This window comes from Drosophila novamexicana, unplaced genomic scaffold (assembly GCF_003285875.2).
Source record: "Drosophila novamexicana strain 15010-1031.04,08,12 unplaced genomic scaffold, DnovRS2.1 tig00000121-arrow-pilon, whole genome shotgun sequence".
Classification (NCBI taxonomy): domain Eukaryota; kingdom Metazoa; phylum Arthropoda; class Insecta; order Diptera; family Drosophilidae; genus Drosophila; species Drosophila novamexicana.
The window spans coordinates 416481-440166 of NW_020824773.1; the positions used below are offsets into that span (position 1 = coordinate 416481).

The following is a 23686-nucleotide window of genomic DNA, read 5'->3' on the forward strand; positions in this document are numbered from 1 at the left end:
GACCAAATAATAGATGCCGCAACAATAACGACAGCGGCAACAACAACAGCAGCTGATACCACGCCCACCACACACAGACACGCCCCAAAGCCAAGAAGCCGAAAGGAATGCGCTGGTAAAACCTCAAAACAAGAATCAGCGTAGTAATGAAGGATATCAAAAGCAAAAGCCAAAAGCTTCGACATGAAATCGAAGCGACTTGCTGGAAAGGATCCCCAAAAGAACTTTCAGCCGGTCAAAAGTGATGGGCAACAATGGACAGTCCCGGAGTGCCGCTGCCGCCCGCTATCTACTCCCACTTTCTCTTTTACTTCCATTCATTTTTGCCTTTCTCTATGTGCGTGTAGTTTTCGCTGCTAGCCAAAAACTTGCGCCATTTATTCGACTTGAATGGCAAAAATGCCTGCGCTGCTTAAGTCGCTGCCTCTGGGGCGGCATTTTTGGGGCAAGTTTCCTGTAAGCAGAAAGCAGAAAAAATCAGCTGACAGCGCGTTGAATGACAACGGCAAGGAAAAGTCGCCGCTGCGAGGAGTTTGTCAACGTTTTTCTTGCGACAGGAGCACATACACACATGCACACACACATACCTAAGGCCAACTGTCTGCATGTGCTTTTAGCTCTTGGTGCTTGGAGTAGCCTACTTAGGGTCCAAGCTGATAGCTGGCAGCCTTCTGGCCTGGCCATTCCACTTGAAACGTAGTTGACGCCGGCTGCCGCATGTTGTGATTTCTTGCTGTTGGCCGAGGACATTGTCCTTGTTTGCCTTGGCTGGCCCAAATACCAAGGGGCACGGCCAGAGTTCTGGCACTCCTCATACTTGTTCATTTCATGGCTTTACAAGGACATTTATCATTTTCCTAAGTAGACGGCGCGTACGTCACAAAAAGGCAGCCCCCATTCGAGCACGCCCTCCGTAGTCTATCGTTCATTTCTATATATTGCATTGCAGCGGAGTTGGCGGGTGCAAAATAAAAAAATAAAAATTGAAATTTCACCCAAATGTTAAATAGAATTCATTTTCTATAGTTTCAGATTTGCGGTTCTTATACATCTTTTTTGCTTGTCTCATTCTATCTCTTATTTCTATCCCACTCTGCCTTTTCTCTCTTCGTGTTTTTGTTATTCATAGCGCTTTTTGCACTTTTTGTCTCTTGTATTATTTTTGTATATGAATTTCTGTGGCTGTGTGGCCAAGAACTGTTCGAGGCATGGGAAAAGTGCCCAATTGGCAAGGCAAAACAGTGGAAAATTTAAGCCTACTTGAATTTATTTGCGCTCATTAAGCCTGACAGTCGAGATGAGTTCATTTCTTATAGCCACTCGTCTTGACTGATTGCCAGACGGTTAAAGAGTTCAGCGCGCTGCCTATAAATATTTCTTTAAATGGTATTTAAATAGCCAACAATTTAATATCCATTCAGATCCTTGGCATATGCAATAACATTGCAACAAAATTTTGGAAAGTAGCCGCCGCGCCTTAAACAGACTCACTAATGAACAAATAAAGCTTAGCGAACCGCAACCGAAAAAAAAGAGGAGAGCGGCGCACAAGAAGTGAAAGTAGGCCCTAATAAATCACAGTCAGAAAAGAAATAATACAAATACCAGGAAAATAAAGCCCCAACCAATGCAGAGACAGAGGCAGCGGCAGCGACAGCGGCCAAGCGAAATGACAAAACATTTTTGCATGGGAATTCATGTTTGACTTATGAGATTTTCTACGCAAATTCCAGCAGCCGAATGTCCAAATGCTATCACACAAAAGCCAAATGACAACAACAAACAGCACTGACAATTAAAGAGACACATCAAATTTATCGAAGTTGAAATACTCTTGTTCAGAATATACTTATAAAAAGGCTTTTTCGAACATCTTAATTTGAAATATTTGTGTGAATTGTCTTTCATATGGGCTTAGACCAAATATTTACAACCATTATATTATAATATATTAATAATTTATTAAGGTTAAGTTTCTTTATTGCATATCGACGTTTTCTTATTATTACTTACCGAAATAACAACCAAAGAACTTGACACAAAACTGGGCAAAATTAAACAAATTTTTTTCCCTTGTATTCTGAAAATTTTCTTATCTTAAATGCGTTGATAAGAAACATTATAAAATGTTTGCTGATAACTGTGTAATTGGTAAATATTTTTGGCCAGGAATTTTAAGATCGAAGCTTCCATAAAATTGTACAAAATGTTTAACTTATTTCGTAGAAATTTGTGTGGCCAAGCTCAGCTGGAAAATGTTTATCAGTTGCACACTGCAAACTTAATAACAAACTTCTAATACCCAACTGAACTAACAAGAGGGCATAGCTCTGAGTATGTGTGGGTGTGTGTCAAGCTGGATTCACATAAAGTCAACAAGAAAAATCAAACAACTTTGTTGAGTCTGCTGCTGACCATTCCCCCGGTTCGATTGCCCTATGCCCGAACTCCGATCCAGCACTATACAGAGTTTATTGTCGGTTTGGCTGTGAGAGTAAAGCAGTTGCCAGTTGCCAGTTGCCAACTGGCAACTATTATGCTTTGTTAATCGGCTTAGGCATTTTTGCCTGCCTTACGCTCTGCGTGACGATTTACTTGACAAAGCTCAGACAAGCAAGTTGAGCTGGTTGGAAGATGTTGCCATGTGGCCTAGGCAGATTGTCTGTATTCTTGGCATTTTGTTCATTTGCCGCACGCGCCATAAACTCAGACCACATCATTACAGGACGAGACTCCACCTGAGCTGGAGACAAACTCTTATGAGTTGGCTTTGTTTTTGCAGCCCTCCAAATTTGTGAGGCTTTTGCGGCCTGTGTTTTGCCTCATTTGGCTGGCAGCTTAGACCAAGGAAAACACATACACACACAGACACGCACACAAATATACACAAGCCTTAACAAATCCCATTCCTGTCCCGATCTGATGCTCCCCTGTGACCTGGGCACAAAAAATCGTTTTGTGTGTTTTCGTTAGCATTCCGTGTGGAATTTGATACTTGATTATTTGTTGCCGCCCTCAAGCGTGCATAATATATCAAAGGAGCGTCAACGTCAACTCGACGAAGGACTGCGAATCAGAATTTACCTCCTAAATTCTGGCCACCCCCTCATCTGGCCTGGTCTCCATGCATGTGTAGACGTAAGGCAGGCAGGCAAGCGTCGAATTTTGTGTTTTTAGTTACATTTTAGTGTCGGCCGCATGATAAATAAATAAATAAACAGTTGCGGCCTTTTACCTGCAGGCCCCAATATGCTTACGTGCATGCCTTGCCTCATTGCGTATGCTAAGGAGTCCAAAGTTTTCTTAAAGTTTGTTGCCCAAAAAATCAAAATCTCTTAAACGCAAAGTTCGAATTCATTTTGGCTGTGTGAAAAAAAAAAGGCAAAAGTTTTCTATTAATCTCTAGCACTTCTCGCTGCTGCTTCTGCGGATTTGCATACTCAGACTGGCTACTAACTTTATAAACAGATGAATGCATAAGTATTTTCGCCCACCAACGCAACAGTTGAGCCCGAACTGACCAAAAGTGATTGCATACTTGCGGGGGCAGGAGATAAGAATTAGCTGCAGATATACATATATTTTCAACATATTAAAACTTTAAACTGATTTTGAATTTACTTAAAGATTAAAATTTTATATATATATATATATACACATATATATAACATAAATTCTAGACTAAATACCAATATGCAAATGCATTAGAATTCATAAACGCTAGCAATTAAAAAAGTCTTGCTTAACGTTTAATTTGTTATTTAATTAATTTAAATGATTGACATAAACAACTAATGCTAATTTATGTAAATGCCAATTTGCAATATTCCAACAATTAACTTTAAGTTAATAAGCAGCTGTTGTTGATTTGAGTTTATTTATTGGACTTAAAATAGCTAAGCTGATTGAAATAAATCATTTAATATATTCTATTTACCGAGTTAAATTGAAAAAACAACTCTCATGCCTTGTTTAAATTGTTCAGTTTTTTAATACTAAGATTCCGTTTATTAGTAGTATTATTAAAATAGTCGACTACATTTTTTTTTCTCCAAATTGTATCGAAATCAATTTAAGATGAAATGATGACAGAAAAACGATTATAAAAACTGAGTTTTGCAAACAAAACTCAAAATATATAAATATGTGTATTCTTATTATATCGAAAAACTTTTAAACTTTTGCTAATACATATGTATAAAAATAAGAGGGTGAAAAATCGTTGATAACATAAGATCCGATTGAATCTGTCACTAAGCCCTGTTACACATTGCCAATTAGTGCAGTTAAAGCCCCAAGTTTGAGCCTACCAATTAGACAGTGCACTAATCATAAATGTTAAGTCGTTAGCAGCTCGACAAATGCATTTAACATGGACACAGACAGACTTTTGGAGGCAGAGAAAGGTCCTATGTGCGGAGCAACACCTTAAGGGCTTAAAGGGAAAAGCTCCAGGATGCGGCGCCGAAGTTCTGCGTCTGTGTCTGTGTCTGCAAATGACAATCGTAGCTTGCAATTTCATATGTCACCCAAGCAGTAAGCCAAGCACACACACACACGGAGACACTCTCATATGTAACAATTTGCTGGCTGGTTATGTAACATTTAAGGCCATTTGCATACAAAATCCAAATTAAATTTTGACATTGACTAACTGACCGACACGCTGGCGCTGGTATCTGTGCTTCTGACTTCGATGTGGCAGCCGCAGCAGTGCCAGAGCAACTGTGTTGCATACTTTCTGGCTTTGCAAATGCATGTTGCATGCTTCAGACGCAGCAGTTCATTCGCCTCTCAACTGCTTCTTTTGCTCACACATTTCAGAGATCCTATACAGTGTTGTGCACTTTTTAATTAGAGAACAGAATGGGCGGGGAACTCTTTTCTCTGCTTGTCATAACAAAAACTTAATTAAACATGTAATTGTTGCCACAGAGCTGAAGGCAAAGATTTTACAATGGCAGCGCTCGTTTTTGTGCTCCACTGTATTTGCGGTAGGGTAGTTTGAGGTATTTTGGTTTTGCGCCAAAGTTGGTCAAGTAAAGTTAAAGTTTTGTCCTTTTGATTGAAGCTTAAATGGCCTACTTATAAGCTTGCCCATATATTGCTCCAGCTGCAACTCAGCTATTTGGCGTAGGGCATCATTTAAATCGTTATTTTGTGCTCTTGAGCTGCCTGCACATTGCCCGCAACGTAAAGTTTGATTAACTTGCACCGAAAACAGCTCGAGGAGCTGCCATTGTTCGAGTCCTGGCTGGCTAGCCGGGCTGGCGTGGTCTGACTGGCAATTAGCAACGCGGTTAGCCTCAGCGCTGGCGGGTGGTGCTGCTGCTGCGAGTGGGCAATGTGTGACACAACGCACCACTCAAAAAGCGCAGCGCTGTGGCACTTGGACCAACTGCCACACGGCACCCGCCAACCGCCACTCGCCCCGAGAGCAACCAGCAGGCACTTCAAAGTACAATAACAATTTTACAATTAAATTTCGCTTTTATTTCGCTTGCCAGATATTGTGGCATTTGCCTGTGTTGTAGTCCTCAATGTAGTTGTCGTTGTACTTAGTTGCCGTTGTAGTTGTTGTTGTAGTGTTAGTTGTCGTTGTCGTTGTAGTTGCAATTGTAGTTGTAGTAGCGCGAACCCTCCCGTCCTGGCTCCCACCCACCCTTTGCATGCACTCTTTATTTTATTGCTTCAAATTGTTTGTAGCCATTTCGCATTTGTGCCGCCTGGTTGCGCATCAGCGACGTAGAAACATTTAACTTCTGGAACAAGGAAAAAAATACTACAAAAAAGAAAATTTTAAAAAAGGAGAAAAAAAATCAACATTTCGCAGCAACTAAAACCAACTACACTTAAACAAGTAGAACTAAAAACAGCGACGTTGGCGGCGGCGACGACAGCAAAAAAGTTGTCAACTCGCCGTCCACATGGGACAGCAGCTACAGCTACCGCTCCATCTCCGTCTCCGTCGCCATCTCCAGCTTTCAGCATTAGTTCGAGTTCCAGTACAAGTCGAGTTTCGCGCACTTTTACGGCGCACTATTTTGCCCGGGACACAGGACACGGGACACAGGACATTATAAAGGGGCAAGTGCGCACACAAAATGGGCAAAAGAAAAGCAAAAACTAAAAGCACATTTCAGCTTGAACTCCCACAGCGACCCGTACCAAATGAAATTGCCAACGTGAAAGTGTATAAAAATGCAGGGCCAAACGCACAGGCACGGACAAAGACAGGGCGGAGCGGCGTCTCTCCGTGTGGGCGGGCCCGAAGCATGTCGTGCGTTTGCCGCCTGTTAAACTGTAAAGTAAACGTACAAAATGTTAAATCAAAGCTAAACAAAAGAGGCGTAACAGGCAAACGCTCGTCAGCCCCAGAGAGAGCCTCTGCTCCCAGTGCTCGCCCGGTCACCCATCCGCTTGCCAGTTACTGGCTTTAGGTACAACCAATAGGCAAGGCGTGAGCAGTCCTGCTGCTTACACTGGAGCCCTGTAAGTAACTGGACTGCAAGCCAAGTTTGTTTGGTACTTAACTGTGCCGAGTGGCAAATGTTGGGTTTGTTGGCCTTTTGATTGGCTGCACTCCGGATCTTAAGAAGACGAACACCTTCGGTCAATTTGGTCTCAACGGGATGCTTTCATATGCAAATATATATATATTATATATATATATCGTAGGAACATTGTTGACCATGTGTGGTCTTACATTAAATCGAATCATTTCAAATAAATAAAGAGGTAATAAGATGTACTTTATTTATCTCATCAGAAATATGACATGTAACAGAATTGGTATCATATGCCGATGACAAAGAATCTTACCCATAAAAAATATCAAATTTTTTTTTTTAATTTATTATATTTTTTAAATTTAAAAGCTAGTTATGCTTTGCATATATAAACCATATAATTAAAACATACATTAAAACAGGTCAAGTTAAATCAAAAGCTGGGTGGCAACGTTAGCAGAAAAATTTGTATATATCGCGACTTCTTAAAAAAGACAAATTAGCTTTCATTTCTCACATTTATTGTTGTTGATTTAGTTATCAATCTATTTTAACTCAACTGTCGATCATATATGACTCAAATAAGGAAATATGGCATACATGAAATATATATATACAATTTAACATACTTCCAACTGTTGCTGCAAGCTTTAATTTTGTAAAATTAATATAATTTTTCTCTTGACTTAACAAAACCAAAAAAAATGCAATTATTTATTCGCAAATTGAAAATAAGTTAATTCTTGCATGGGTGTCTGTATCTATGTATATGTGTGTGTGTTTTGGTCATGTATTTTTGAGCGCACATTAAGCCTGGCGAGGCATTATTTATGCCGGTTCATTATGAAATTGTGCAACAAATAATAAATCGATTAAGCAAATATTTGTCAGCGCTAAAAATATGTATTTTTCATAGTTTCCTTTCATTCGTTGTTGTTGTTTGAGTTTTCCACAGCCATATGCATTTGTGTGCCATCCATTTTAATATTTCAACAGAACCAGCAATGACGTTGTAAAACCGACTCGGCTATATGTCAAATATGCCACACACTCACACCACTTACTCACACACACACACACACACACACACACATGCACACGGACACACACAGACAGCAATGTGTAGCGCTCTGGTTTTTTAAATTTGCATGTAAATTCCATTGCACGGACATGAAAATGTATTTTGGCTTTGCACTGGGATCTACTGCGCGCTGCTACTGCATTTTAATAAATTTATGATTTTATTTACATTTTTTATTATATTTTATTTTTTGCCCGTTGCAAGCTACCCGCCGCTGGAAAATGTGTGTCAGACGCTTGACAATTTTGCTAGGGCGCAAAAAAAAAAAAAAAAAAAAAAAAATATGCGGCGCCCATAAATAACGCACGCATTTTGCTTATATTTGTTGGATGAGATTTATAAATGCTTTGCCAAATCGACAGAAATTTCGGTGGCAACGATCGCCCGCCACAATTTATTGACAAAATGAAAAAATAATTGAAATATTTGCCAATCAATGGAGCAAACGATAAGACACAACAAACACGGCGAATTCTCTGGAATTCCCAATAGCTGTCTGTGTCACGTTAATAAGCTCTCTTACCGCTATCCCTGGACTCCCTTGGCGCGCTGCTGCCCGCATTGAACCTAGCCCAGGCGAATGCCAAGGGCTTCCCTTACAGTCTTAGTCCTGTCGCTCCTGTGTCCTTTCGTCTGTGTGCGTGTATCCGTGCTTCTATGCGTGCGTGTGCGTGTGTGTATTGCGCGGCTATCGGCGTTCACATTCTGCGCTCGCTGTCAGCCTGTCGTCTTTCGTGTATCGCATGTCTTCTGTCTTATGTCCTTTGTGCCGTTGTCCGGGTGCGCTGTCGATTATCGAGTCGAGATTATTAACCTGTCAGTTAAGCGCTTTATCCTGCCAGCAATAGCAGCGACTTGAACGTCTGTCCCTATTGCCTTTGTTATTGCAAAGCTGTGACAGTAACTGCGCAAATAATGTAAGATGTTGTTATTTAGCAGAACAACAACAATGTCCCCAGAAAATCAGCAGTTAATGGCAAAAAATAATTATAAGAAATATTAAAATTCAATGTTCCTAAAAGTTAATTTAAAAATGTGTTTGCAGTCAACACAAAATAAATTCAATATGCTTTTCATTATTTAACATTCATTGAAAAAATATTGATATTGACTTTGCAGAGACGTGAAAGCCATCATAAATTTAAAATATAACTGATATATAAAAAAATTTAATGTCAGGTTTCCACATAATATGTATGCTAAGTTTCCAAAATATCAAAGACACCTTATCTGAGTTCAATTTGCGAGTATTCGCACTGGTTCGAACACCAGGCTCCAGCAATTTACTTAATGAACCAATCATCAAACCGCACTAATTTGTTTAAAAATACCGAATCTTAATCAAACAATATTTCAGAAAAAATACTTTTGAAAAACTTTTCATTTATTCACTAAAATTAAATAATTGCAGCTATTTTAATCTTAATTTTAATTCAACATTTTTGAATATTGAAGCAATGTTAAAGGTGCTAAAAGCTTGATTAAAAGTACAATCAAGGTCATCAATATCCCCAACACGCAACAAATAAAATTTTGCTTCTTGATTGCTGATGAATATGTATGTATATACACCTGAGAGTAACTTGTGTGCAGGTAATTTTTTGCTCTGTGACTGCTGACAGTAGCCTCCTCGCCCAGTCTTGTCATTATAAATAATGTCTCCTATTCAATCATATCATTTACATACACTGATGACAGACAGACGCCGCTTATGCGTGACTGGCTGAAAGAGTATTGCAAACATTCTGCAATTTTACAGTATGTCGAAAACACTTTTTATAAATGTATCTATCATATATCAAAGTTGGCAAAAGGGGCGCCACCCCACCGTATGCCAGATGCTGCTAAATAAAATGAAATATGATATTAACTGTGTTGCCAGGTAGAGTTTTATATTGCATTCTGCGTGGGATGGAGTTATTTTTCCATACATATACGATATTTGATCTGTATGTATGACTAAATAATGATTCATGCACCGGGTGAATGCACTTAAGCGGCCACAAATACGCTTGAGGGTTCATAAAGTGGGTATGAAGGTATGAGTTTTATGGCACGCCTTGCAGTCTGCACTTAAAAATGTAAACTACTTTCTTTTAGTGTTTAAGCCCACGCTATAAAAAGACTCCCAACCCGAGTCCATAGCATTATTTTGTAGGCCGGCTGGTAAACAAAACGTTGAACATTGGACTCTGGACAACAGACATCGGACGATGCTTACCAAATGCAATTTGAGTGAACTCTTGTTGGGTTTCGCTTGCCTGAACAGCAACATGACGATGGCGGTTGTGTCGGGGATTTTCGTTGACCACACACAAATTTTGCATGTGACGGAGACCGCAGCACAGACAGGAATGGGGACAGGCCCAGTAGAGGATGGGCTACGGACAGGACAGCACATAGTTAGTTGTTTTGGCTTGTAGTCGTAAAAAGCCAAAAATGGGTTATATATTCTAGGCAGACACAAAAGCTGCGTTGACAAGGACGTCCACCTACAAACAACAGTTGAACTTTTGCACCCGCCGGCCAAGTGGGTGGGCGCCATCACAAAGAGCTGCCACTTTTGAATGCTGTGTGCTTGGGCAACAAAATGGAACACCTCCCCAAAATTCTGGACACTCGTTGCGAACTGTTATTTACCAAAAGCAACAACAAAATAGAAAAATGAAAAAAGACTAAAAAATTTGCATAATTTTGGATGCAGCTGCCTGTGGCTGAGTCGACTTTTGAGGCCGTCGCTACTAGCTGTTGGCTACTGGCTACTGGCTGCTGGCTGCTGTCTGTGCACTGGCTGTGTAAAATGCTCATAAATAAATGAACATGGCCCCAGCCTAGTTGCATTTTTCCTTCTAGCCGGCCAATGCCGGCTGGTTTTGGGCCTTGTCTGAGCATGGGGCGAGTGAGGCGGACGCATGTCACTGCCCCGGCCCGGTCGCCATTTATGGCGCGTTGGAACAGCACAAAATAACATGAAATAAATAATAACTTTTTGCAACGACTTTTCCATGGTTATGGCAATGGCTATGGATGCGCATGCAGCTTTTCCACTGATGTTTGCCCTTGTGGTAGTAGCCGGGCCGTTGAGTTAATTAAAATTTAAAAGCCGCCCGAGTGGCGGCGGGAAATGCAATTGCCATGTTCAACTTGTGCGACTGTTGTCATTATTGTTGCTACCACTATTATGGGCCCGGTTTAAATGATGTTCCAATATAGAGGTCAACATTGGGTGGGCTTACGTGTTAATAAATCATATTTTTTTGCAGTCAAGAATTGGCTTAATTCGAGCATATTACATTTTGAGTTTAAATTGTTTAAAATATATTTTAATTAGTTAATTAAATGTTTGAATATACACTACCTGATAATTAAAAAGTCAACAAAATGTATAAAAGTTTGACAAAGGGAAGATATATCTTTCCATAATAAGCCCCGAAGTCTTCCTGCTTGTAACTCTTTAGTTTTTTACTATCAATCCTATTCCAAAAAAAAAGCATAAGCAGGCAGTGGCCGGTTATCGCCAATGTCTAGACACTGGACAATTACACTTAAACTCTTTTCATAAGCTTTGCCAATGGTGTTCCCTTCCCTTCACTGATCCTGGTTACACAACCCTAATAACTCAATCCATGGCAGCGCTTTTTATCCACAGCAATATCAACAACATTTTTTTACGCAATCGAAGCTGTTCGGCCGGACGCATTAAAATCAAATCGAAATTAGGCGCACAAAGCTATTCATCTTTTGTCAGCTGCACAAGCTTCACCCCGCCAGCCTTTTTCTCAAAGCCCACCCCAACTGTGCCCATTATCGGCGCTTAAACATAAGGCCATAGCCGAATATAGGAACAAGCTTATCTGCCAATTGCAATCTATACAAATGTCCATTCATATGCGAGCGTATGCGTCTGTGTGTGTGCGTGTGTGTCTGTGTCGCAAACATACATACAAATTATTTATATGCGCAACAACATTTAAAATTGCAAAATTGTCTGTGGCTAAATCGTTTTGTGTTCTGCGTTTTTCGTTTTTTTCTATTCGTTTTCCGCTTTTCTGTCCGACATCTGCACCCACACGCGTTCATTTCTGTTAGATTTCATTTTGCGTGTGGGCCGCAAACAAAACACAGTCGTTTATGGCTTTTATGTGGTTTTATTTACTGTCCGTCTGTTGGTTTTGTTGTTGCTGCATTTTTAATTTGATGCTTATCAGTTTTTAGACCAAAAATGCGAAACAAACGAAGGCGGGCATACAACAGGCCGGGGCTAAAATATGTATGAGTATGCTAAGTTTAATTTTTCATTATCTGCTTATTAGCCGTCTAATGTGTCTCAACTGTGCAGACAGGCCACGCCCCAGAGGCAAGCACAAAGAAGGAAAAGTCGTGGCACGAGGGGGAATTTACTCGCTTGCTTATATTTTTCTTGTCTGTAGTTCGCTTCAAATGTCATTGAGATTAAATTTTGCGTGAAAGTAGCATTTTAAAAATATATAAATGTGTGTGCAGGAGTGTGTGTATCTGTGTGTGTATGTATGTGTGTGTGTTTGTGTTTGTGTGAGCTCGCGCGTAACAGCAGCAATTGTTGTTATTTTTATTGTTGTGGCAGGCATTAAAAGCAAAGGGCGCGACTGAAGCAACAGTCGCCCGGCTAAGGCTTAAGACGTGCCATATATTGTACTCTCCTTCAAGGCGCACACAGGCAGGTTTATGAAACTCGCACACACACAAGCAGCACGTGACGCACTGAGCTTAGGTGGCAGGTGGGCTTTGGCGCACAAAACCAACGGCTCTACGGCTGGATCTGGCTTTGACTGTGGCTCTAGCTTCGACTGTGGCTTTGCCTCAGTCTCGGGCTTTATACTTTGTGAAGCGTTTCTGTGTGTGCGTATGTGTGGGTGAGTAGGGGAGTGTGTGCCACGCACTTTAGCTGCTTTAAGCAATTGTTTGGCCCGGCTGTTGTGTTGCCTTTTGCTTTGCTTGGCCTTTGTTTGCTGCGTTTGGAGTTTAAGCCTGTCTATCTGCCTGTCTGTCCGTTTCTGGGTGTTATGTTTTATCCTTTTTACATTGGGTTGTCTACTGCGCTCCCTAATGTGTGTTTGTTTGTTGCGTGTGCTGTTTCCTGTGTTGCACGGCCTTACGATTAAATTAACGTTCCGGATTTGTTATCGTTTATCTGCGTTTTATTTGAATCCAAAGTTCGCGCAGCTTTCTGTTTTATTTGTATGTTTTGGTGCCTCGAAAATACATTTATGTTCGCATAAACATTTTCTTATAAAAGTCCTTACACGCAACAATGACATCTGCTTTAAATTATTTACCTATTATTAATTTGTCTGCATTACATGCCTTTCTCAATGCACTCGTATTTCTTTTTCTAAAGTATGTTTTTAAAAAATCCCTTTTGATTATCTACAAAAATATGCATTTTGCATAAATTTTCATGTTTTATAAGATTTTAATTGGATCGAATAATAAACTGGTAAGAGGCTCAATTTTTGCTCAAGTTTTATTTATTTATGAAAATTTAATGGAAGTTATATATCTGCTTGAACCGTGTCTTTGAAAGGCTTTGCAGGTAAAACGGCTTTCTTTTTAATTTGCTTAAACCAAGTCTGGGACATCAAAAGTGCCGGTTACCTAGGCCCGGGGATAAATGTTTTCTGTGAATTGCTTTATTCATTTTCCTTGAAATCAATGGAGACCAGTTAATTTTGGGATATTACATATTTGATTGTTGGTTTGCCTTGAACATTTAACAGTACCAACTATATTCTGAAGTACAAAGCTGTATTTGTCAGACCCTTTTTTGTTAAATTTTGCGAGCAGGAACCTTTTGATAACCATATTTACGCCCACTTTGTGTTGTATTTCATGGGACGTTGTGCAGACACTCAAAAGATGGGCAAACAGGCGCATTGAAGTGCCGTAAATCCCATATACAATACCATATACATACATATGTGCATGTGTTTGTATGTGAACAAACAGTTGTATATCGCAGCCTTACATATCTGCACATTGTACGAGGTTATGGCATGTTATTTTTGTGCCCAACGGCGGTATTCCGTCCGCCTACGTGCATTGTATGGCTAATAAAGCAAAAAGTAAAAGGCCGCCACAGCAACAACAATAGCGGTAACTATTCGCATTGGAAAAAGAGATATTATATTTTTACTGCATATACATATACGTGCGCGGACACAGCCTCAAATATTGGACACTTTAAGCGTCCCGTTTGTATTACCGCCGTGAGGGATGGACCGCATATTGTATCCAGGGCCATGTGGTCACACAATACGCCTTTTCACACCTAAGCGACAGCGGCGGTACAAAAAGCCAAAATAACAAGAGCAACAATGACAACAACAGCGACAGCAACAACAACAACAACAACTCGTATATAGTATATTTATAACAATGACGCTGGTCGGCCATGTCAACTACTCCACAATGGCCAACAACGTGGGGCAAACAATGGCGGCTTTTTATTCCCTCCTTGTATGGCTGTGCTGTAAATACAGATTTAAATAGAATATTTATTAAAAAGAAACAAGCAACAAAAAATCGGCCTTTGGCAGCAGGCAGCAATGGGAAAGCGAATACAAAATCTTAACTAACCTGAGTATTAAAATTTGGGGATAATACAGATATACTAAACTATGAGATTCGTCTTAACTCATTTCAATAAATTCGATTTCATTCACCTTTTCTGAAGCTAAGGGTAAGGCATCGTAACGACTGATAAAACTTTAGAAATTTAACTCGAATCAAGCAAATAATAAAAAAATAAAGTTTGACTGATGAGATATTGATACCGTCCCAAAATGATCTTATGGTTAACATACAAGCAACCAAATTTAAAGATCTTGAAAACGACTATAGAAAAATAGAAATGGAGGATTGATAGCCTCCAAAAGGACGCTTATGAATAAAATTCTAGATAAAATAGTTACAAATAGTAATTATGATTTTCAATTATTCACGCAGCTTAAGATCAAAGATTCTGAAATATTAAATCTAAGATCTCATCACATAATAAATACGAAAGAATGCGCAAGTCTCAAGTTGCATAGCAAAATTACCAAATATATATATGCCTTAAAAGTTCATAGCACGCACTTTTAACGTGCTCTGTGATTCGAGTCTGGTTGATTCAACATCGTCAAGAGCATAATGAATGAGCCTAAAAACCTATATAAATTAACCAAATCGTCGGGATGGTAGTTTCATTTATATGAAAAATGGGTATAATGATTTTGGAACACAGATTCGTATAATTCTGGTTATCTTATTTGATACTGATCTGACCGGTTTTCTTATAATATTTCTGTGCAATTCAAAACTGGTATTTCGACCGTGGGCGATAATTAGAGGAAGTAAAATGAAAATTACTCATAATAAATTTATGAATAGCTTTTGCTATAGCAACCTTTGCAGATGAATTACTCGCTTGCTGCCGTGGGCTATGAACTTGTTTACTCCATACTCACACAGTCAAGCGGCAACACAAATTCCATCAAAGGGCGTTTTGTGCGCCTCTAAAATGCCATTCCGCTCATTCGGCGCAAATGTTGCGCTGTTGAAAAAAGCGCCGTGACACGCATACAAATGCCTCCCACATATACAGGCACAGACACAGGCGCACGCACAGCGGAAGTGTGCCCTGGCGACATTAGCGCCATTTTGTCGTAATTAATGTGCGCCATATTAGTTGCTATTTGGCCATTTTTCACATACACAAGCACACACATAGCAGGGCTGAGGCAAAACTTTTGCAATTTTAGTTGAAGAATTTTACTCGGCAGCTGCCTGCGAACTTAACAAGAATAAGCGATGCCCGCTGTTACCCAATTCCAGATGGCTTTCTGTAGGTGTTTGGCCTGAATCGGTGTCTGTGTGTGTTTGTACATGTGTGTTTGTGTGCCTTTGCCGTTGACTGTGCTTGTGTCTAGACATTCATCTCAACAAAAAGATCACAAACAACACATTTTGCGACTACTTTTCATGGCAAGCATAATTAGCAGCGCTTTGGGGCCGCTGGAAGACAAATACAAAACGAAGCACTGGGAATGGTCAGCAACTGTGTCCTTGAAACGTGTATCAAATTTAGACCGCAATCTAGCAAGAGGCAGGCCTGTATATATATTATGCGAGGGTTGCGATCAGACTCAATGGACTCCTCTTACAGGGGCCTGAACGTTTCAAGTACATTTTCTAGGAAAATGTATCTTTGAAATTAAATCAGGAATCTCACAAGATTTAAAATATTAATATCAATAGCTAGGTGGCATCCATGTTGCACAAACAAGTTTCTTAATATACCTCAAACGAGTTCAAAGCAATATTCATCCAAGCATTATGAGAGCTGTGAGCAGTGAGACTAAGCTGTGAGCATCATCATTATTAGCAGATAGTTAGCCATTTCTTTAAAAGGAAACCTTTAAATACGTTCTACAAAAACAGAAACAAATGCTTTCCTTTTACTAAGTAAAGGCATTTCACTCAATTGACGATGAGAAACTGATACAAACATCTGTAGAAATAAAATGAATCATTAATAAACTATGATAGTTATGCTGAAATATTTTTCTTTTAAGCCTCCATTAACTTTTTTATAAAGATTATTGAACTTAGTTTTGTAGCAGCCCTCGCAAAACTTTATTATCACGGGCAAATTCGCATATTGCCGTTGTCCGGCGGTTGTTCGGCGTCCATTGCCACCCCTCCAATTATGTTTTGTCTGCATAATACCGTTAGTTAGTCGCTCGGTGGCTCATTTATGTGGGTGACTAAATGGCAGAGGCGGGAGAAGAGGCAGAGGCAGAAGCAGCTCCGCTTCTGTATATTTAAATGATTTGCTGCTAATGCGCCTGTTTATGTTTTATGCTGATGTTGATGTTGATGTTGGGCTGTCCGGCGTTGTCTGCACCTCGGTTCATGTTTGCTGTGGGTATTTGTATGTGTTTATGTGTGCGCCTATTTGACTTTATGCAATATTTATTTGCGGCATACACACACCCACACACCCACACAGACACACACCCACACACACTCACACACACAAAACATGAACGCCGCAGTGTTTATATTTCAGCAAACACATCAGAGAGCACCACCATTCGACTCTAACAACAACAACAGCAACAAATGTGCGTGGACGCATTTAATTTCTATGGCGGAAGTTGACTAGACAGTCGGCTGCGTCGCTCAGATTGGTTTGTCTATCTGCATGTGGGCTGTTTACTGTGTGTGTATTTTTTCTGCACGGCCTTCGTGTATGTCAATATTTGTTAGTGGCCTTGGGAAGTCAGACCAAATGCAAACGATGAGCTCAAAAAAATGTCACCAGCACACTATTGAACTCTTCTATTAGTGGTAAACCAAAAACCACGACGGGCTGTACAAGAAGAAAAATAACTAAAACGTGAAAATAACATAATAGTTTACAAAAATAATACGTTTCTTTAAGACTCATATAAACTTTTTTGACATACGTGGTCCCAGCTTTCTACCACATCTGACAAAAGGTTTTCCACGTTGGGCGCCACAAAACATATTTCTGTCAACACACATACAAAAAACAGATCAGTTTAGCATCGGGCTAAACTACTAAATGGTACTAACTTGAATTTGGCTCATAAATTCTCCAATAGAAACTTTAACTTTAAATACCTATATAGTAGGCCAAGACTAGGGAAATATTTAAAAAGTGTCACATCGATTTATTTCATTTATTGACAACGTTTTTTTTTTTTTATTTTTCAATACCAAAATATGTTTCATGTCAGAATGCGACGCTTAATGGGCGATGGTTGCCGAGCGACGCCACGCCTGTCATAAATCACATGGCGAAAGCCCCAAAAGAAAACTACTTAAAGCGCCATTACAACAAATTTAAAGCAATTTGGAACTTGGGCCAGCCAGCAACCAAAAGTTCAGCCAAAAAACGAAGAAAACAGAAATCAGAGAAGGAGAACGCAAAAAAAAAACAAATGTTTTGGACACTTTATTATGCGCATTATTCACTGTTGCAACGGTTTATCCCTTTGCTGGACCCGGGGCTCTGTTGTGCTGGCAATTTCTAGTCCATTAACTTTACCCAAAGGTCTACTCAAGAAAAACGCTTGAAGAAATCATTTTTGCTAAAATTATATAAATGTCAAGAGAAAGGCCACGGCAAAGGAAATGGTCAAGCCCCGAGCTCCAAACAATGCGCCCAAACTTCAAGTGTGTCGCTTGTTGAGCCACACGCCAGAAGGGGCCATGCCCAAGACCCCCATCCGCTCGTTGCCTTATAAAATGCCCATTGTTCAAATCTCTTTCCAATAGCTGTTTTAGCCGTTTTGGCTTTGTATAAATGGACTCGGAAATTTAAATGCAAGCGGCTTAAAGAACACAAAGTAATTGCCTAGTCGCGAACACAATATGATACCACATAGCTCCATACTCTGATTAGCTGACATTGTGTTTCTCTGTGTGCATTATGGATCTTTATCTTGCACTCAACTCAGTTCATTGGCGCGTAAAATGCAACCGTAACCCCATTTCTAACTCAGGCTCGATCTGGGCTGAGCTGAGCAAACATGTCCTACACGCCAGCTGGTAAGGACGGGCCGGGCCAGGCCTATCATGTGTAAAATTAGCTTATTTTGTAGCGCCCACATGGAAAACCTGGCCAGTTACTAACACACAGCCGCTGGGCATAAAATAGATTGAGATTGCGATGCCATGTCCTGGCTGGGCTTGCATAATTCTCGTTGCGCTTAATGCAATTTTTATGTAGCCCGGCATTAACTCAGCGTCAGCGTCAGAGTCAGAGCTCGGGGTAAAAGGGTTGGGGAATGGCTTGCGAATAGGACACATTTCTTTGCCTGTTGGCGCATTAAATTTATATGGGAATTGCGCTGCTCGCCATATGGGACATTGAAAAACTTTGCCTCGACTTTGCCGCACAGCATTTGACTTGCTGCCAAGCATAAATTTTGCAAAACTCAACAAATAACCCGCCAGGCGTTCTAAGAGAAACTGAGAACTGAGGCTCTGCACCGAGTGCAGACTGTTGTTGGTCACTGTCAGGTTTCTCTTTTATGTTTTTTTGCTGCCTGTCATCCCCTCTGGCCTTTTACAAATTTATTTTGTGGGCGTGTAGTTTTCAATTTGGCATCAAACTGCCTGCCAAAGGCATATGTGTGTTCTTTTGTGTGTTTGTTCAAGAAAATCAATAGGAATACATTTAAGACCGCATAAGGACAGTTATTCGACAAAGGTTGGCCTAAACTGCCATTTTCGGCTGACTCAGCCACGAAAGAATGCAGCCCCAAAAATCATGCTAATGTCAGAAAAATAATAATGTAAATGCTTTACAAACCAAACAATAATATCTGTTTGCATTTCTATTTTACAGTATTTTATATTATACAATTCATTAAAATGTGACTAAACTTGATTCTCTTCGAAGAAGGTCTGAATGACCTTTTAGTGTGGCAAATTCACATGACTTGAAAAATTTAACCAATGATTTCTGAAATACCATTAAATTGCATTAGTTTTATAGTTTCCAAAGCTCGAAGTTCAGCACAAACTTAAAACTTGGTCGCAATGCGTATGTTAATTCCATCAAGCCGCGACACATGACAAACTGCAGCGTCGCAGCTCGCAATTCGCTTGCATTAAGTTGCCCGCACAACGTGACGTATACGCAATGTCGTGTGTGCACTTCGCTTTGGCTGACTCATGAGCAGCTTTCACTTGCCCACCCACCGCCCTACTCCTAGGGCCAACATAGATATGTATATAAGTACGTGCCCTCCGCACGAGCTGCAAAGTGTTTGACCCATTTTCGTAGTGTGTGAGTGTTTGGGTGGGGATTGGTTGCGAGAGCATACCGAGCGTGCCGTCCTTTTTAAATGTGTTTTATTTGTAAGAGTTTAGTGCAACAAAAAGCGAGAAATTAGAAAATGTGTACCGCGCATAAATTCAACTTTAAGATGCACATTTCGATTGAAATTTGTTCAGAATTTAATTGTGCGCCACCTTCGCAGCTCAGTTGTCTTCCTGCCCAGTGACACACTTCAAGGCAAAAAGGACTTTCGCTCTCGAGATAGTCTTTGGCATGTATAAATATTGCTGCTGGCAGAAGTTATGGGCAGGCAGCAAATGCTTTGGCTGCTGTTGAAGTTGCATACTTTCGAGTGCCATTCAATGAAGTATGCATGCCCCAATGTCCCTTTCACCTGTACAGCATCCTTGTCTTTCCCCATCTCTCTTTCACTCTCTATCATCCTCTTATTTATGCATTCGTGCGCACTTTTTCTGTAGCTGCCGCTGTCGCTGCCGCTGCTGCTACTGCTGATGTTGTAGTGCATTTTAATTTCGTTTGCATATGACAAGCAACGCGCAGTTCAACTACCGGAATCCAGCGCAACTTTTATTCATTTGCCTCTCGCTGCTTAAATATGCGCAATTCTCCTGAATACAAGTAACTTATTCCCCCCAACGCCCTGCCAACAGCTGCCATCTGTCGAAGCTTGCTTGCATATTAAATAAAATTCATCGATATCAAAAAACGAGCTTATGAAGTGCATGTATGCCAGTGCGTAGGAAATATGCATCATAAAAAAACAGCTTAAAAATCATTTAATGATAACACATACTCAAACGTATTATGTATTCCATATGTGAAACGTTTAAATTCATGTAAACAGCAAGCACTCTATAACTGCGTTCTGCGGCTGCCTTGGGCCAAATGTCTGCGTTTTCCGGCAGCCCCGTCTGCCAGCTGCCAGTTTAATTGACTGCATTTGGCATTAAAACCAAATGGGTTCTAGGGCAAAAATAAATGCACAAATTGATTTTAAATATTTTTTATTTAAGTCAGAGATATGAGTAAAGATTTGTTTCACTTCCAATTTTGTTTCAATTAGATCGTTATATAAAACATAACACAGTAGACATTCTTAATATCTAAATAAAGAATTTACCCTTCATAATTTGTATCCAAAATGAACTCGAGAAACCAAGAAAAAAAAAAAAAAGAAAAAACAATAAAATAACACAGAGATATTCAACTGATAACATTCTTACAAGAAAATAGAAAGAAAGACAAAATAGTGGAAATTTTACTATGTTTGTATAAATTAATAAGTGAAATAATTCAATTGGAGAAACTACTCCCTTTATTTACTGTTTTACCTAAAAAATTATATTTTAACTAAAAAAACAAATGGAAAATTTATAAAATTCAAAACTTTATCTATGCTGCAATGCCGTGTAAGTTTTCTCTAAAAAATATATGTTGTTATTCATCAAAACATAGGAAAAATAAATAGCACTTATTAAAATGGAATAATAATACATTATAAATTAAATATAAATAAAATTAAGAGCATTTTTTTATTTCTATTTATTTAAGTATTCTCATTCGGCACATCCAGATTTCAACATCCCATTTCTGTTTCTGTCTGGTTGGTTGCCTTTTCTCACTTAAGCTGCGGTCTTATCATTGTTAACCCCAATAAAAAGAAGCAAATTAATGAAACATAAGTCAAACCGGCAGTCAAACAGCACAGAAACATAAAATGCCAATCAAATACGTATCTTGAATACAGAGCCAGACAAACAGGCAACGATCTGAAACGTTTGCCTGTTTGGCAGGACGAGGCGCGAGGCACAAAACGGCGTTGCTGCTATCCCCTTTCCATACACTTCAAAGGCGTCGCAACGTTGCACAGTCAATTTGCGTTCGAGATTTATAACTGGTACAATGCGCCGGCTATATAGTTGAAACAGTTCACTCTGCCGACAAGCCCCTTTCGGCTGGGCCTGTTAACGCTTCACTGGCGACGTGTCCTTGAAAAGGCCCTATCAAGCGAGCTGGGCCGGTTTTTGGTGCGGCTCGACGGGCGCATGCCATAAATATTTTTTGCTCGATCAAGTGTACTAATTTAATGTGTTGCCTTGGCTATATGCGAATCGATGACTCGACTGACTTGACTCGGGCGCTATCAACGCTGGCAGGACATTCAAAACAAGATTTATGACAGGCGTGCGCCGGCTTTGGGCTGGGGAAAGTTGTAACTTCGAGAGCTACTGATGGGGGTGGGGGCTGTCAGTGGGGTAGCAGACAGCAACAATAAAATGAAATCAACGTTACGAAACAAGAGAAATGACAACGTTGCTAAATGGTCTTATCTCAGGAAGACCGGAAGGGAGGGCGGTGCCCCGCCCACTGTGCCGTGCAAAGTTTTTTGATTGTCTGCGCTAGAAAAATGAAACTCAACTTGAGTATTTTTAGGTCGCAAATTTGATTAATGTTATGCCATTGTGACTGACGGCTATTAGAAGACCGGGCGCATGTGTCGAGGGTCGTGATTTGATGCAGCGATTTATATTCCATCCAATAGAAACAAGCGCTGTTCATAATGCTTAAAAGTCTATAATAGCTCAGACTGACTGATGTTACATGGGATATTATTATTAATTACACAGTTGAGTCTAAAGTCGCAGCCCGACTTGGGTGCGTATCTGCATTTATCAGAACTTTAGGGAAACGTACCACGTGTATGAAATCGTATTAATTTTATGTGTAGCAACAGATCGTTGCTTCCTCAGTATCTCAAGCTCTCGCTAGTTCTTCCTCTGGAGTTGGACAGTCATACGATATCGTTTTATGAAGATCAATCTAGCTGTATCTACTTGAATCTTTATGGCGAAGTGCAACAAAAATGCAGAATTTTGAATTCATTTAGATATACCCATGTGGCAGTTGGAACAAGTGCCTGACTGGGATATACCTTGCAACGAACGCCTTAACTTCATTTGTTAATGATCAAGAAAAACACATATGAATATGCATTTATGCTCGATAATTTTGCATAACAAATGAATTGCTTGTGCCCAATTTCAATAAGCAAGTGATATAAGAATCACATGCATTGATAACTTCTTGCCTTCTTCTTTTTCATTAAAATTAAATTTGTGCTGAACTATTATTAGAAACGTTGAACATTCTAAATTTGTATTACCCGGGAAATATTGGCGTTTTCCATTTCATTTTAATTACATAACAGGCCAATTAGTTGAATTACTAGATTCTCTTCAAGCTTTAAGCATGCCTCAAAATAGCTTTTCGGGCTGACATTTTACAATTATTTGTTTTTTTTTCTGCTCTGTCATCTCTTTTGTCTTTGGCTGGCTTGCCAACGTGACGTTGTTTAGTTTAGTTTTCCTAAGACTTTCAGCTGGCTGTGGGCTTTTCATTGTATTAGGCAAAAGTTGACCAGGTTGCCAGCAGCTTGTGCCCACGGATCCTGTGTTAATTACTTGTCCTGTGCAAGTAGTGCGCATTTGTCTTTATTATAGGGCGCAACGCCTTGTGCCTTGTGCCTGACTACCTGGCAACAAGGCCATCTGCCTGTCGCCTTTATTATCATTGTTACGCTTTTGTTGTTGCTGTGGCTGTTGCTGTCGCCCATTGCTTTTGTTTTTCTGCACTGACATTCAGGCAAACACAAACATATGAATGCAGAGGGTGTTGGAGAGAGGACGACGGGCATGGAAACAGCGCATTAAGCAGATACATAAGCCATAAGCAGCCCCAAGCAGCAGCATAACTATGAGATCCAACAATACATCATGTATGCAAAATGATGTATGCACGTAAATGGCAGCTGGTAAGGGAAGACGTAGACGCTGAGTATGGTGATGAGGAACAAGTGTTGCGAATTAGGCCAAGGAGAAGCATTAATAAACGCATTTAGTGGCACATGCGGCGTATGCGCAGCGCCAAAGAAAAGGCGACACACACACACACAGGCGCACACATGCATGGAGCATAAGCTTAGATAATAGCAAGAACAGGATGTTGATGTGGGCAACACATGCAGGCTTATAATTTGCACGTGGCGTGGCAGCTAGTCCCCCAAGCCATAGCCCTACCCATAACCCGATTTCCCACTCTCCCACCAGCTGTACTTATTGTGTCACTGAGCTTGACATACTTTCCACTTAGGCTGCCGTCACTGTTATATATGTCTCTGTGCCTTGCCTTGCAAGTTTATCATTTGCAGTCTTAGTTATGCATGTTGGCACGCCTACGGCA

The 23686-nt window shown here is 40.1% G+C and overlaps 1 protein-coding gene across 5 annotated transcripts in view; it reads left to right on the plus strand.

Annotated features, from left to right (window-relative positions):
• LOC115757909 (nephrin) overlaps nt 1-23686 on the plus strand; it is a 73093-nt gene that overhangs the window by 11477 nt on the left and 37930 nt on the right. The window lies entirely within an intron of this gene.